This window comes from Tursiops truncatus, chromosome 2 (assembly GCF_011762595.2).
Source record: "Tursiops truncatus isolate mTurTru1 chromosome 2, mTurTru1.mat.Y, whole genome shotgun sequence".
Classification (NCBI taxonomy): Eukaryota; Metazoa; Chordata; class Mammalia; order Artiodactyla; family Delphinidae; genus Tursiops; species Tursiops truncatus.
This window is the reverse complement of record NC_047035.1, coordinates 117,309,550-117,326,288: the sequence shown is the minus strand read 5'-3', so window position 1 is coordinate 117,326,288 and position 16,739 is coordinate 117,309,550. Positions and strand designations below refer to the sequence as shown.

Here is a 16,739-nt window from a genome sequence, read left to right as displayed (position 1 = left end):
GAGCCACCAGTTCAGAGTTTTTAAGACTGGTCCTTACCCTGAAATCTTACAGTTCACTTATAAAAGCGGGATAGAAGTTTCCTCCAATTTGAAAACAATCCTAAAAATTTACAACTTTACCAACAAGCTGTGAAGCTGAAAGAAACTTTCCTAAACGATTAACAATAAAATAACAGATTGGCTAACACACAAGAGGAAACACTGAATTATCTTTCTAGTCTCCTTATAGAAAATGCCATATACTATACTTTATAGTATTGTCATACGAAGAGGACATCAAAATGTATGCAGCCAAAAATCAAGGAAAATAAGATATTACAAAGGCACGTTAGGCACTTAAAAATATTATGCTCTTTGGGGGGGTGGGGTTTGTGATATTTGTAGTACGTCAGCTTTCCTTATTTGTAGGTTGTTTTGCTTTCTTTTCTCATTCTAAGTGCTATTCATGCTTGTACCTGATTTTGTATTTATAATTTTTTATTATTTTTTCCTTTTGGAAGGCCTCCAGTTGTATAAACTTAGGGCCCCACAGAACTTGGATCTGCTGCTGCCTGAGGGGCTGCACTGACTCCCACCCCCAACAGACCCCTCCGGAACGGCCCCCCCACCGTTCTCTCCAGCCACCTTGGACCTTGCACACCGCACCCTGCAGCTGGTGCCCTCCATCTGAGCCAGCCCCAGCCTCAGCCCCGGGCACAGCAGGCAGCAGTAACAGGCACCTCCCAGGAGGAACAGGGCCTGGCCCTGGGAGCTCCCACCCTCTCGCACACTCTGTATTCCGCTTCCTAACCCGGGCCTCACTGCTCTCACATCTTCTCTGGCTCTTCAACACCTTCAGGACAAGATTGTCTGACATTCAAGGCTCTTCTGGGTCTGGTTTTATTTTACATTGAAAATGGGATTTTAAAAATTACATTTCCTTGAAGAATAAAGCTAATAAATAGGAAAGCGGTTTTGTATCTGGTCACCACAGTAAATTATTTCATGTATTTTTTTCTTCTTTTTTGTCTATTTTTTTCCTGTTGATTCTCTAGGAATTTCTAGGAAGGTAAGCATGTCATCTGCAAATAGCCGTGTGGACTATTCCTTGCCAATATTTATATTTCTGTACCAGGCAGAGGTTTTGTTTGCAAACAACAGAAACCAACTCTACTTTAACATTGGAAGGCTATTGGAAGAGGCAAACTCTGGGAAGTCAAAATAACCAACCAAGTCCCACTAGAAATTCAGACTTCTTTCCACGCTTAAGTGCTTCCCCCTGACCCCAAAAATAAGTTCCAGCCTAGCAAACTGAAAATATCTTCACTCTTTTATCAGTTACCCTGAACAACTCCAAGTCCAGGATTTCTGGGCAAGGTCCATTCCTTCTCTAATTCTGTCCTAATCCTATCTCAATACTCTGCAAACAATATATACAATAATGGATTAAAGGGAAATACAAGAGAAATTCATTGAAGTATTTAAATATATACATGGCAGAGAAGAGAAGGAAATATGGGTAGAGAATATGGGGCTCTATGCCTTGGCTCGGATGTATGACCTCCCTCCTCTACCATTTATTCCATGTTGACTTTGCCGTCAGCCAACACCTCATCTGGTAGGGTTTTTTTATCTGTTGGGGTGGCCTAGGCCATCATTCCTGAGGGGTCTGGGCCCTGGTGGTTTTGCCTAACATGTTTGTTGTAGTCTTCTTTCTATATATACCGCTATGCATGGCAGTATTAGCAAGCAGAGCAGAGGGTTCCCGGAGAGTCAGCCTCATTTCTTCATGCCCCATTGTAATGACCTCGCCATTACCCTTTAATACTCTCAGTCAGCACTGTCCAGTAGAACTTTCTGCAGTGATGGACATGTTCCACATCTCCTCTGCATGAAATGGTAGCCAACAGCCATATGTTATAGCCCAATAAGGTAGACAGTAGCCATAAGTGGCTACTGACCACTTGAAATGTGACTAGTGTGACTGATGGACTGAACTTCTAATTTAGCTTAAATTAAATTTAAATATAATAGCCACAGGCGGCTAGTGGCTACAGTATTGGACAGCCGCATGTAAATCAATCCTTCCAGCTAACACCATGACCTCCCTTGGGCCTGTTCGTCCACTGGCATGAGAGCCCATGATGGCTGGTTGGCAGTATTAACTTCCTATTCGCTGGAACCATTATGTGTCCCAGACAGAAGCTTTCCTCCCTTGCATATCAAAACCTCTCAACCCACAGATGTAGAATTGTGGAAGCAAAAAGCAAATTTTTTGAAAGGGGGTTATTTGGTTTAATAGTGACACATGCCATTCCCACATCCATGCCTTAGTGCCAAGATTGCTATAAACTTATCACTATAAGTTGGTTGCTGGTTGAGCTCATATACCACATCCTGGAGGACAATGTCCCAAACCACAAGATGTTGTCTACTAGGGTGCTGTAACTGATTCTTCATCTGTCTGTCTACTCTTCTCTCAGGCCAGCTCTCCTGGTGTATGCTAAGACCTGTGAATCCCATGACCAGTGGCCCATTGCTTCACTTCTTTGACTGTAAAATGAGTTCCTTGGGCAGAAACAGTATTGTAGGGGCTGTTCTGATGGTATTTATGAAGTCCACTGATGTTGGTCCTGATGGAAGCATGATGGAGAGAAAATGTCTATTCAACTCCAGTCTACATATTTACTCCCATGAGGACAAATCACTGCATCTCCATGATGGAAGGAGTCCAGTATAACCAACTTGCTCTCACAGAGCTGACTGTTCCTCTCGAGTCATGGTATGGAGAGTCCAGTAGTATGATATCAGATGTGCAGAACTGGCCTCCACTGCTGGAAGTTAGACCCTTGTCAGCAGCAGTGGCTGCTTCAGCTTTGGAGTGGCTGTTAAGTCCTTACTTGGACGGGTGGTCTCTGCAGCTTCCAAAACCACCTTATTCCTGTGTAGGCCCAGGAGCAGCTGGGGAAAGAAGTTGATAGATGTCAGCTCATCCACTGGGTGGGTCATCATGTCCACCTGGTTACTGAGAACTTCCTCCACAGTAAGGACATTTTAGAGAGCATTCATGGGAGACACGTAGTCTCTGTCTCTGGGTCACTTCTGACAGATCCATCCATATTATCTTTCCCAGACCACATGGTCACCAATCTCCAATCTTGTTCTTTCCAAGCCCCTGGTCATCCAGCCAGACCATTAGCTACTGCTCACGAAGCAATGTAGATCTGTATCTCAGGCCATCTTGCCTTCAAGGAAAGAGGCCAACAAGATACAATGTTCTAAAGTCTGCCCTTGAGAAGATTTCTCTTCCCCACCATCTTTAGGGGCCACCTCTGAGTGGGACAGTTGCACCACAGAAGCCCACTTCTGGTGAACCAGCTCTGTGTAAACCCTGCTCAGTTCTTTTCCTCCCCCGTCAACTAGCTGTAGGAAATACTCCATGAAATTATAGATGTGGGGGGTGATGGGAGGGCAGGACCACAGTATCTGAGATGTCCCTACAGCTGTGTCTTGGTGACAGGCCACTCATGTGCTCAAGTGAACGCACAGAGCGCCTCTTGCTGCAACAACTTCCTCAGGGCAGTTTGTACTCCAGCCTTCTTGCTCTCCCTGCATCTAAGCATCTAAATTCTTGTAATTATAATTCCATGGTTTATTTTGTGTATCAGATTTCAGTACGCCAGCTTTGCAAAAGAGTCTCTTTCCATCTTTATGTCCTACATAGGTTAAATAAGAATATCAGTGCCTCGAAACTTTGTCAAATTTTACTTTGAAAAAAAAAAAACAAAACAAAAATAATTTTACTTTGAAATCATTTATGTATTTTTGTGTTTTGGTGGGTAGAAACTGAACAATCTTTATAATTTTTTCTGTAGTTATTGGACCACTTCAGTCTTCCACCACTTACTGAGTCAACTTAGGTAATTTACATATTTCTAGTAATTTTTCCATTTTATCAATAATAGCTTTCTATTTTACCTAAGTTTTCAAAAAATGTTTGACATTGTGTTATACATATCATTTGCCTAAAATCTGTATAATCTCTTCTGTATCTGCAGCTGTATCATTCCCTTTGCCATTTATAATGATACATATCTATGATTTCTCTCCTTTTTCTTAGTCAGCTTGGCAGTCTGATCAGATCTTAACTTTATCAATTCTGTTTTATTTTTCTGTCATAAATTTTTTACATTTTCTTTATTCCTCTCTCTTACTTTCCTGAGAATATTTTATTGTTCCTTTCCAGCTTCTCGAATTGAATACTCAGGATATTTTAAAAAATAATTCTTACAATTATCCACTTGGATGTAAGCTCCACAAAGAGAAACTTTCTCTCTTTTGGTCATTGCTCTATCCTCAGCACCAGAGCAGTGCTGGCCTATAAGAGACACTCGAAATATCTTTGTGGAATGCATGAATGAGTTATTGACTTTACACAAAAGAGCTTAAGACTATGACACTGCTCTGAGGAAACTTTCAGTCAGATTATCTAGGTTTTAGTATAAAATACTCTCATTGTTAACAATTTCATGCATTTTGCAATCAGAATTTTTTTTTTTTTTTTTTTTTTTTTTTTGCGGTACGCGGGCCTCTCACTGTCGTGGCCTCTCCCGTTGCAGAGCACAGGCTCCGGATGCGCAGGCTCAGCGGCCATGGCTCACGGGCCCAGTCGCTCCGCGGCATGTGGGATCTTCCCGGACCGGGGCACGAACCCGTGTCCCCTGCATCGGCAGGCAGACTCTCAACCACTGCGTCACCAGAGAAGCCCTGCAATCAGAATTTTTATTTTTCAATTTAACTTGAGCTATTTAGAGGAATGTTTGAAAATTTCCAAGTAGTTAGACTTGAGATGAAAACCTTCTCTTTTTGTTGTTAACGTCTAGATTTATTATGTTATGAGCAGGGAATGTGGCCCATCTGATTTTTACTTTTTGGTTTCTGAGATCTTTGTGGCCTGGTATGCAGTCAATTTTTGTTACTGTTCCATGAGGATCTAAAAATAAAACAGATAGTTTGCTTTTGGGCTACACATGAAGTTTGTAAAATTTGATATTCAAATCTTCTCTTTACTAAATTTGATTCTGGGTTATGATAAATCCTTCCACTATGCCTATGGTTTGGTTGAAGTCACTGTGTATTTCATATCTTCTTGGCAGACTATATCTTTTATTTGAAAAAAATTATGTTCTTTATCTTGCTTAATGCATCTTGTCTTGAATTCTACTTTGTCTGATATAAGCATATCCTACATTGCTTTATTTTTGTCAGCTTTTTCCGGGGATATCTTTGCCAGACCTTTAATGTTAATCTTTGTCATTTTGTTTTAAGTGAGTATTTTGTGACTGATTGGTGTGTAACTAGATTTGTGTGTGTGAGTGTGTATAAGAATATGTGTGTGCGTGCCCAATAAAGAGATTTAACTATAAGTCACAGGTATACTGTAACAATGAAATGTTTGGTCTTCCTGACATTTAATTTCATGTTTTCTGTTTATTATTCTTTCTCAATATTTCCCTTTTTCCCTTTTCTGAATTTAGTTGGGTTGACAAAGCACTGTCTGTTCCTTGTTTTTCCTCTTGTGGTTTTTAACTTCCATATCATACCCATATTATTAGTGCTTATCTTTTTTTATCCACTGAATAAGACAAGTCTTTTATAAGAGATAGATACCCAGCTTAAACTGACTTAAGAAAGATTTTCATAACCGAGGAGCCCAGATGTCCAGACGAAGTTTAGATGTCAGCTTCTCAGAGAGCTGTCTAGGAATAGTAACTGCTGGCATCTGGTGGCGTGGTGAAAAACTGAACTTTGGCTGCTGAGATAAGGGTAGCCTTCAGTGGACATTCAGCTTGTTACCAGGCAACATGAGCTTCCACAGTCATTTGCTGGGTAATCCCTCTCTATCTCTTCATGTCCTTATTTTTTCTGTTCCCTGGAATAATTTAATGAGCTTTGAGAATGTCTGTTCCTTCAACTTTGTAGAACTCCCCTCTGAAATCTTTTTTAGGGATTAGCTCTTTAACAACTTTCTCTATTTCTTTTATTCAGATTTATCTATTTAGACTTTCTATCTCTTCTGGGGTCAGTTTTGATAAATAATATACTCCTGGAAAATCAATATTTCAACTAGAGTTTTCAAAGTTATATGCACAGTTATGCAGAGAAACCATTTATAATTTTGAAATTCCCTCAGTTTCAAGGGTTACTCCCACTGTCTTTCTTGTTTTGGATGTGTGTGCTTTCTCATGCATAATCCTCTCATTCTCTGATGGATGGATGTCAATGCTCAGAGCAACGTTGGAGCTCACTTGTTGAAGATGACAGTGCTTCTTTTAGCCTGGGTCTTGAGAAAACTGTGGGCAGCAAAATCCCCACCTCACTCTACTCCCTTCAGTTGGACTCCACATGAGCAAAAACTAAACTATTGTGCTAAGCCACTGATATTTTTGGAATTTACCCATTACAGCACCTTATCTAATATCCACATTTTCTTCTATTATTTTTATAATTTCATTTTTACAATTAAGATCCATCTGGAATTTGTTTTAGAATAAGACGTAACATGGAAAGCCACCTTTTTTTTTTCTTTTAGATACATGGTGAGTTATACCAAAACCCTTTATTGAATGGTATTTCCCCCTGCTGACTTAAAGTACCATCTTTACCTTAAACTAAATTCTCCTATTATTTCTGTCCTTTTTTTGAGGTCTTAATTTTTTCTTTAATCTGCTGACATGCCAAGACCAAATGCTGTTGGTCTTGTTCGTTCTTTATCAAGTTTTCCCTGAGATGTACTGTACTTTTTCAAAATGTTAATTCAAGTCTTCCCTTACTTTAGGAAATTTTCCTCTAACTTTCTTGAGCTCTTTGTTCTCTCTCCACGTCACCTTTTGCATTTTCAGCATTCTCCTTTTGGATGCTTCTTAACTGACCTTCATTTTGGCAGTCATGTTAGTAATTTCCAAATTCTCTTTCTCCTTCATAGCAGCCTGCTCCAGTTTTATCTATGCGACATCCTTCAAATCTCTCAAACAATGCAGCTCAGAATTTTTCCAAAGTTACCTCTTATTTACTGAACTCAAACATTTCCACTGGAGGCCTGTTCTCAGTTCTTGCCTTTGTCCCCTCTTTTGAGCTTCTCTTTCTCTTCTCATTCTGATTTATTGTTGTAGCTGACATTTTTTTTTGAATTTTATTTATTTTTTTATATAGCAGGTTCTTATTAGTTATCCATTTTATACATCTTAGTGTATATATGTCAAACTTAATCTCCCAATTCATCACACCACCACCCTCCCTGCCACTTTCCCCCCCTTGGGGTCCATATGTTTGTTCTCTACATCTGTGTCCTGCAAACCAGTTCATCTGTACAATTTTTCTAGGTTCCACATATATGCGTTAATATACGATATTTGTTTTTCACTTTCTGACTAACTTCACTCTGTACGACAGTCTCTAGATCCATCCACGTCTCTACAAATGACCCAATTTCGTTCCTTTTTATGTCTGAGTAATATTCCATTGTATATATGTACCACATCTTCTTTATCCATTCATCTGTCGATGGGTATTTAGGTTGCTTCCGTGATCTGGCTATTGTAAATAGTGTTGCAATGAACATTGGGGTACATGACTCTTTTTGAATTATGGTTTTCTCAGGGTATATGCCCAGTAGTGGGATTGCTGGGTCATATGATAATTCTATTTTCAGTTTTTTAAGGAACCTCCATAGTGCCTGTATCAATTTACATTCCCACCAACAGTGCAAGAGGGTTTGCTTTTCTCCACACCCTCTCCAGCATTTGTTGTTTGTAGATTTTCTGATGATGCCCATTCTAACTAGTATGAGGTGATACCTCATTGTACTTTTGATTTGCATTTCTCTAATAATTAGTGATGTTGAGCAGCTTTTCATGTGCTTCTTGGCCATCTGTATGTCTTCTTTGGAGAAATGTCTATTTAGGTCTTCTGCCCATTTTTGGATTGGGTTGTTTTTTTTTAATATTGAGCTGCATGAGCTGTTTATATATTTTGGAGATTATTCCTTTGTCAGTTGCTTCATTTGCAAATATTTTCTCCCATTCTGAGTGTTGTCTTTTCGTCTTGTTTGTAGTTTCCGTTGCTTTGCAAAAGTAAGTTTCATTAGGTCCCATTTGTTTATTTTCATTTTTATTTCCATTACTTTAGGAGGTGGATCACAAAAGATCTTGCTGTGATTTATGTCAAAGGGTGCTCTTCCTATGTTTTCCTCTAAGAGTTTTATAGTGTCTGGCCTTACATTTAGGTTCTTTAATCCATTTTGAGTTAATTTTTGTGTATGGTGTTAGGGAGTGTTCTAATTTCATTCTTTTACATGTAGCTGTCCAGTTTTTCCAGCACCACTTTTTGAAGAGGCTGTCTTTTCTCCATTGTATATCTTTGCCTCCTTTGTCATAGATGAGTTGACCATAGGTGCGTGGGTTTATCTCTGGGCTTTCTATCCTGTTCCATTGATCTATATTTCTGTTTTTGTGCCAGTACCATATTGTCTTGATTACTATAGCTTTGTAGTATAGTCTGAAGTCAGGGAGTCAGATTCCTCCAGCTCCATTTTCTTCCCTCAAGACTGCTTTGGCTATTTGGGATCTTTTGTGTCTACATACTAATTTTAAGACTTTTTGTTCTAGTTCTGTAAAAAATGCCAGTGGTAATTTGATAGGGATTGCACTGAATCTGTAGATTGCTTTGGATAGTATAGTCTTTTTCACAATATTGATACTTCCAGTCCAAGAACATGGTATATCCTTCGATCTGTTTATATCATCTTTAATTTCTTTCATCAGTGTCTTATAGATTTCTGCATACAGGTCTTTTGTCTCCCTCCGTAGGTTTATTCCTAGGTATTTTATTCTTTTTGTTGCAGTGGTAAATGGGAGTGTTTCCTTAATATCTCTTTCAGATTTTTCATCATTAGTGTATAGGAATGCAAGAGATTTCTGTGCATTAATTTTGTATCCTGAAACTTTACCAAATTCATTGATTAGCTCTAGTAGTTTTCTGTTGGCATCTTTAGGATTTTCTATGTATAGTATCATGTCATCTGCAAACAGTGACAGTTTTACTTCTTCTTTTCCAATTAGGATGACTTTTACTTCTTTTTCTTCTCTGATTGCCATGGCTAGGACTTCCGAAACTATGTTGAATAATAGTGGTGAGAGTGGACATCCTTGTCTCATTCCTGATCTTAGAGGAAATGTTTTCAGTTTTTCACAATTGAGAATGATGTTTGCTGTGGGTTTGTTGTATATGGCCTTTATTATGTTGAGGTAGTTTCCCTCTATGCCCACTTTCTGGAGAGTTCTTATCATAAATGGGTGTTGAATTTTGTCAAAACCTTTTTCTGCATTTATTGAGATGATCATATGATTTTTATTCTTCAATTTGTTAATATGGTGTATCACACTGATTGATTTGCATATATTGAAGAATCCTTGCATCCCTGGGATAAATCCCACTTGATTATGGTGTATGATCCTTTTAATGTGTTGTTGGATTCTGTTTGCTAGTATTTTGTTGAGGATTTTTGCATCTATATTCATCAGTGATATTGGTCTGTAATTTTCTTTTTTTTGTAGTATCTTTGTCTGGTTTTGGTATCAGGGTGATGGTGGCCTCATAGGATGAGTTTAGGAGTGTTCCTTCCTCTGCAATTTTTTGGAAGAGTTTGAGAAGGATGAGTGTTAGCTCTTCTCTAAATGTTTGATAGAATTCACCTATGAAGCCATCTGGTCTTGCACTTTTTTTTATTGGAAGATTTTGAATCCCAGTTTCAATTTCATTACTTGTGATTGGTCTGTTCATATTTTCTGTTTCTTCCTGGTTCAGTCTTGGAAGGTAATACCTTTCTACGAAGTTGTCTATTTCTTCCAGGTTGTCCATTTTATTGGCATAGAGTTGCTTGTAGTAGTTTCTTAGGATGCTTTGTATTTCTGCGATGTCTGTTGTAACTTCTCCCTTTCCATTTCTAATTTTATTGATTTGAGTCCTCTCCTTCTTTTTCTTGATGAGTCTGGCTAATGGTTTATCAATTTTGTTTATCTTCTCAAAAAACCAGCTTTTAATTTTATTGACCTTTGCTATTGTTTCTATTTCATTTATTTCTGCTTTGATCTTTATGATTTCTTTCCTTCTACACACTTTGAGTTTTGTTTGTTCTTTTTTCTTTAGTTCTTTTAGGTGTAAGGTTAGATTGTTTATTTGAGATTTTCGTTGTTTCTTGAGGTGTGCTGTATTGCTATAAACTTCCCTCTTAGAACTGCTTTTGCTGCATCCCATAGGTTTTGGATCATCGTATTTTCATTGTCATTTGTCTCTAGGTATTTTTTGGTTTCCTCTTTGATTTCTTCAGTGATCTCTTGGTTATTTAGTAACATATGGTTTAGCTTCCATGTGTTTGTGTTTTGTACATTTTTTTCCCTGTAACTGATTTCTAATCTCATAGCGTTGTGGTCAGAAAAGATGCTTGATATGATTTCAACTTCCTTAAATTTACTGAGGCTTGATTTGTGACCCAAGATGTGATCTATCCTGGAGAATGTTCTGTGCACACTTGAGAAGAAAGTGTAATCTGCTGTTTTGGGGTGGAATGTCCTATAAATATCAATTAAATCTGTCTGGTCTATTGTGTCACTTAAAGCTTTTCTGTCTGGATGATTTGTCCACTGGTGTAAGTGACGTGTTAAAGTCCATCACTATTATTGTGTTACTGTCGATTTCCTCTTTTATAGCTGTTAGGAGTTGCCTTATGTATTGAGGTGCTCTTATGTTGGGTGCATATATATTTATAATTGTTATATCTTCTTCTTGGATTGATCCCTTGATCATTATGCAGAGACTTTCTTTGTCTCTTGTAACAGTCTTTATTTTAAAGTCTGTTTTATCTGATAATGAGTATTGCTACTCCAGCTTTCTTGTGATTTCCATTTGCATGGAATATCTTTTCCATTCCCTCACTTTCAGTCTGTTTGTGTTCCTAGGTCTGAAGTGGGTCTCTTGTAGACAGCATATATATGGGTCTTGTTTTTGTATCCATTCAGAGAGCCTGTGTCTTTTGGTTGGAGCATTTAATCCATTCATGTTTAAGGTAATTATCGATATGTATATTCCTATTACCATTTTCTTAATTGTTATGGGTTTGTTTTTGTAGGTCCTTTTCTTCTCTTGTGTTTCCCACTTAGAGAAGTTCCTTCAGCATTTGTTGTACAGCTGGTTTGGTGGTGCTGAATTCTCTTAGCTTTTGCTTGTCTGTAAAACTTTTGATTTCTCTGTGGAATCTGAATGAGATCCTTGCCGGGTAGAGTAATCTTGGTTGTAGGTTCTTCCCTTTCATCACTTTAAATATTTCATGCCACTCCCTTCTGGTAGAGTTTCTGCTGAGAAATCAGCTCTTAACCTTATAGGAGTTCCCTTGTATGTTATTTGTCATTTTTCCCTTGTTGCTTTCAATGATTTTTCTTTGTCTTTAATTTTTGCCAATTTGATTACTATGTGTCTCTGTGTGTTTCTCCTTAGGTTTATTCTGCCTGGGACTCTCTGTGCTTCCTGAACTTGGGTGGCTATTTCCTTTCCCATGTTAGGGAACTTTTCGACTATAATCTCTTCAAATATTTTCTCGGGTCTTTTCTCTCTCTCTTCTCCTTCTGGGACCCCTATGATGCGAATGTTGTTGAGTTTAATGTTGTCCCAGAGGTCTCTTAAGCTGTCTTCATTTCTTTTCATTCTTTATTCTGTTTTGCAGCAGTGAATTCCACCATTCTGTCTTCCAGGTCACTTATCCGTTCTTCTGCCTCAGTTATTCTGCTACTGATTCTTTCTAGTGTATTTTTCATTTCAGTTATTGTATTGTTCATCTCTGTTTGTTTGTTCTTTAATTCTTCTAGGTCTTTGCTAAACATTTCTTGCATCTCTTGATCTTTGCCTCCATTCTTTTTCCGACGTCCTGGATCATATTCACTACCATTATTCTGAATTCTTTTTCTGGAAGGTTGCCTATCTCCACTTCATTTAGTTGTTTTTCTGGGGTTTTATCTTGTTCCTTCATCTGGTACATAGCCCTCTGCCTTTTCATCTTGTCTGTCTTTCTGTGAATGTGGTTTTTGTTCCACAGGCTACGGGATTGTTGTTCTTCTTGCTTCTGCTGTCTGCCCTCTGGTGGATGAGGCTGTCTAAGAGGTTTGTGCAAGTTTCCTGATGGGAGGGACTGGTGGTGGGTAGAGCTGGGTGTTGCTCTGTTGGGCAGAGCTCAGTAAAACTTTAATTCAATTGTCTGCTGATGGGTGGGGCTGGGTTCCCTCCCTGTTGGTTGTTTGGCCTGAGGCGACCCAACACTGGAGCCTACCCAGGCATTTTGGTGGGGCTAATGGCGGACTCTGGGAGGGCTCACGCCAAGGAGTACTTCCCAGAACTTCTGCTGCCAGTGTCCTTGTCCTCACAGTGAGCCACAGCCACCCCCTGCCTCTGCGGGAGACCCTCCAACACCAGCAGGTAGGTCTGGTTCAGTCTCCTATGGGGTCACTGCTCCTTACCCTGGGTCCCGACGCGCACACTACTTTGTGTGTGCCCTCCAAGAGTGCAGTCTCTGTTTCCCTCAGTTCTGTCAAAGTCCTGCAATCCAGTCCCACTAGCCTTCAAAGTCTGATTCTCTCGAAATTCCTCTTCCCATTGCCAGACCCCCAGGTTGGGAAGCCTGATGTGGGGCTCAGAACCTTCACTCTAGTGGGTGGAATTCTGTGGTATAAGTGTTCTCCAGTTTGTGAGTCACCCACGCAGCAGTTATGGGATTTGATTTTATTGTGATTGCACCCCTCCTACCGTCTCATTGTGGCTTCTCCTTTGTCTTTGGATTTGGGGTATCTTTTTTGGTGAGTTCCAGTGTCTTCCTGTTGATGATTGTTCAGTAGTTAGTTGTGATTCCGGTGCTCTCGCAAGAGGGAGTGAGAGCACGTCCTACTACTCTGCCATATTGAACCAATCTCTCTAGCTAATGTTTTGATTTCTCCTATTTATAAATGAAGGTCTAGAGCCTTACTCTCCAAATGAATTCTGCTGCACACTGGTTCCATGGGATATTAAAAGAGATCATAAGAAAAAAGTTCAGTGGTTCTGCAAGTGTGAGAAATGATGAGTTAAACAAACTATTTTTTAAAGTTACTGAAGAAATCACACTAAATAATGGTGAGGATATGGAGCCACAGAAACTCTCACACGTTTCTGGGGGGAGAGTGTAAACTGGTACTCTGGAAACTAGTTTGGCAGTTTCCATACACCTTGTAAATTCCATTTCTGGGTGTAACTATCCAGGAAAAAGATGAAACTTGTTCACAAAAAGTGTAGTACAGAGAAGTATTTATAGCAACTTTGTTCAAGCAAAAACTGGAAAACTCTATTTACCAACAGGAAGAGAGATAAACACATTGTAATAAATATGTATCTTACAGTGGAATACTCCTCAACCGTTAAAAGTAATGAACCACAGACACATACAGCAACATGGGTGGACTGTACAGATACTATTTTGAGTGAAAGAAGCCAGACACAGAAGAGCACACGCTGTATAAGAATCCATATACGTGAAGCTTTAGAATAGGCGAAACTAATCTATCGTTATAAAGCAGTTGCCTTGGGGGTGGGGGTAGGGGTGATGGGCAAGGGATGTGAGGGGACTTTCTGGGGTGATGAAAATGTTCAAAATCTTGATACAAATGTGGGTTATATGGGTGTGATCTTTTGTCAAAATTCACTGAACGTGGTAACTGCACTGAATGTCAATTAGACAATGAAAGTGACTGCAAGATCTCTCGGAACCTTTGATAAGCTAAGACATATTATGAATGTCAAGAGCGGGGTGTGGCACATAGGGTTTCCCGGCCTAATCTGAGCCTTGCTGGAGGGGTGTGGGCAGAAAGTGTTCCCTCCTAAGTGTAGGAACTGGGAGCAAATGGCTGTGTCGGGCACGAACCACAGGATTCCTTGTGCCTAGTGTCCCAGGTCTCTTAGAGTGCTGCCTGCACCAAGAGGCTGGAGCTGGGGAGGGGCAGGTCTCTGTCCCCTGCTCTGGGGAGTCCAGGCCATGCCACCTGCTCCCCACCCACCCAGTCCTACAGCTTCTGCTAGTGGGGCCTCAGGGTGTCCACAAGGGGATTAGGCTGTAATAGTCAATAGCAGTAGAGAAGTTTCTGGCATGGTGGGAGCTACCATTGCTACCAAGACCCACTTATGCTTCCCTCTGTGGTGGTTGTGGGGTCCTATCCCCTCTGTCCTGTGCAGGCCTTCCAGAGCCCTCACTGACTCAGCACACAGTCCTAATCCGGCAAAGCCTGGAGACAAAGGCTGGGCTGGGTCCGGCTCCAGAGGCCCCCTCCCACCCCTTTGCTCAGCCCTGCCGCCCAGACTCAGGAGGCTCTCAGGGCTCTGGTGGAAAAACTGGTCCCCAGACTTCTCTGAGTGGGTCACGGGCTATGCTGCACCAGTGGGCTTCTCATTTTGAATGTTCTCATCTGCTTCTCAGCTTCTAGAAATCCTGCAGAATGACTAATTTGTCAATGGTACTTTTGCCGTTTTCGAACACTGCTATAGAGATGTTCTTATTTTTCTCTTCTGTCAATGCAAATGGGGCAGAACAGGTAATTTATGAATGAACCAGGGTGTGTGTGTGTGAATGTGCATTCAGCCTGAGCCCAGGCGAAAAGAAGGGGCTGGAGGAGAGACCGGGGAGGCGGCCTGGCAGGCAGTGGACAGCCAGCCCCATGAAAGGTCCTTGCTACGCACGGGAATGACATTGCTGTGCGGTGGGCCTGACAGATGCTCCATGGGAGATTAGGAAATAAGTCTGCATCTCCCCTGGGCCCTGATACCATCAGCGGTTAAGAGGCCTGTCTGATTTCCTTACAAATCTTCCATTCCCAGGGCTTAGAGCTCAGCCTCCAGACTCACAGGTGTGGGAGGACAGTGGGCCACAGCAAGGGCATTTTGCTTTTAATTGTGGTCATTAATCTGACACCAACAGCTGGTCTATCCTGCAGGTGAAGGGGGGGGGGTGACAGGAAAGCCATCAACTGGGAGCCCGCTGACTCTGCTGCTTTGCTCTCTAGGAAGTGGGGAGAGAGAGGGAAAAGCTTCCTAATCTTGCTTTCAGGGCCCCCTTTCCTGGCCTCACTGGGAAGGATCTAGGTTTGCTTTCTCCCCGGATTTTGTGGGAGTTTCCTGGAGCCTGTAGATGACTAGCTCCCAAGTCATGTTCCTCTTATTTTTCCAGGGCCACAGTGGTGTATGGTGGCACCTTGCCTCAGGCCAGGTCCTGTCCCAAAGTCAGGTTATGTCCCAGTGAGAAGGGTGGAGTGGGACTCCTTACCAGGGCTTACCAGGTAAGCATCTGGAGCAGCCCAATGAGGCGCACGACACAGTAGGGAGAGGCCCAGAGCCAGATGGGACAGAGCTAGAGAGAAGGCCAGCATAGCCACAAAATGGGAAGGTGGGCCAGACAGCGTATGTGTGTGCACACGTTTGCGTGTGATGGGGAGGGTGGACAGGAGAATTTCACCCTGGCAAATTCTATCCCGTCTCCATCCATCTACAACCCTGAGCTGGCACTCCACAGGAACAGCTCTGACAGGCCCCAGGGGCGATTTAGAGGCATGGGTCCACCCTGGGAGCTTGCCAGCATCAGACAAGTACCCAGTGGCAGATGGGCCAGAATAGGGCAGAGAGCAGGTGGGGAGAGGCCCCATGGGGTTGGGGAGGATGTAGGCAGATAGAGACCTTGAAGGTTGAATGGAATCCTGACAGGCAGAGACAGCGTGGTGAGTGCATGGGGAAGGGGTGTACTGCTGGGTGTCCTGGCAAAGCACCGACCAAAGGGTTTGCTGAAGGGTGGGGACCTACTAAAAAGAGGGTCCACTAACAGTGAGCTTGATTCCTAGGTGGCAGGCCTGGGGTCCAATTTCTGGGGTTAGAGGCTGCCTCTGTGAGGACACCTTTCGGAAGATGGTCCTCAGACCCCCTCAGCCTGAAGGGGGCCAAGAGCAAGGCTGGGGCAGCCATAATCACAGCAGTCATCGACTACCATGTGCCAGGACCCTGGGGACCCCACGCCAGCCCTGGGGGCGGGGGCTGATGCCGGCGTGGTGAGTCACTGAGGCGTGGAGAGGACAGGGACTTGTCCAGGGTCACACAGGGCGAAGCGTGTTTGAACCCAGGCCCTTCTTGCTATACTGTGGGGCCTTCAAGAGGAAAGTGCAGCCTGGCTCAACTCCTCCCACCAGCAAGAAGGGCCTGGGCATGGATGGGGGAGGAAACAAGATGCCCAGGTCGGCCCTGGTGCTTCTGCAGATGACGTTTGGCGCTGGGAAGGTCTTTCGACTCCTCAAAGGAAAACCTAGACACTTGTCATCTATTAGGGATAATTTGGGGTAAAGAGTCAATAAGGCCCTATTTGAACGTGGAGCACACTTATTTGGGGTAGGTCTGGCTCAGCCTGGGGAGCTGCTGCTTGCTCTCCCACTTGCGAAGCTTAGTGACCTTGGGCAAGTCATCGCCCCTCTCCATGCCCAGGCTTTCTCACTGGTGAAATAGGGTAAGAACAGGATCCACCTCACAGGGTTATACTGAAGATGGAATGCATCATGCAGGCAAAGCACATGTAATGGTACCTGGCTGAGGAAAGCTGCTAGAGGTGAGCTATTGCTGCTATTGCAAGTCTTAGCACCTCGCAGAACCATTCAGAG

General features: G+C 42.0%; 1 long non-coding RNA gene across 1 annotated transcript in view; it reads left to right on the top strand.

Moving 5' to 3' along the window:
• Window positions 1–12,342: 12,342 nt before the first annotated feature.
• The window catches only part of LOC109552580 (uncharacterized), a 47,427-nt gene continuing 43,030 nt past the window's right edge, over window positions 12,343–16,739 (top strand). The window contains exon 1 of the long non-coding RNA XR_012330231.1: window positions 12,343–12,501. This is a non-coding gene — a long non-coding RNA (uncharacterized lncRNA). The remainder of the gene's footprint in view (window positions 12,502–16,739) is intronic.